Below are 314 nucleotides of genomic sequence, written 5' to 3'. Positions count from 1 at the left end.
AAGCATGTCAGAAGGACACTTTTTGGTCAATCCTTTGTATCTCTCCCAAGCTTCATAGAGGGATTCACCTTCCTTCTGTCTGAAGGTTTGAACATCCACTCTAAGCTTACTCAGCTTTTGAGGAGGAAAGAACTTGGCTAAGAAAGCCTTGACCAGCTTATCCCAAGAGTTCAGGCTATCTCTGGGTTGAGAATCCAACCACACTCTAGCTCTGTCTCTTACAGCAAATGGGAAAAGCATGAGCCTGTAGACTTCAGGATCTACTCCATTAGTCTTAACAGTATCACATATCTGCAAGAATTCAGTTAAGAACT

The 314-nt window shown here is 42.7% G+C and overlaps 1 non-coding gene across 1 annotated transcript; it reads left to right on the top strand.

The window, feature by feature from the left end:
- LOC112738880 (small nucleolar RNA R71) lies at positions 1-108 on the top strand. Its single transcript, XR_003169832.1, has one exon. It is a non-coding gene; the product is annotated as a small nucleolar RNA R71 (small nucleolar RNA).
- Positions 109-314: the final 206 nt, after the last annotated feature.

The sequence above is a fragment of the Arachis hypogaea genome, chromosome 13, assembly GCF_003086295.3.
Source record: "Arachis hypogaea cultivar Tifrunner chromosome 13, arahy.Tifrunner.gnm2.J5K5, whole genome shotgun sequence".
In the NCBI taxonomy this organism is placed as follows: domain Eukaryota; kingdom Viridiplantae; phylum Streptophyta; class Magnoliopsida; order Fabales; family Fabaceae; genus Arachis; species Arachis hypogaea.
Note: the sequence above shows the minus strand (reverse complement) of the source record. Positions and strands in the feature narration are given on the sequence as shown.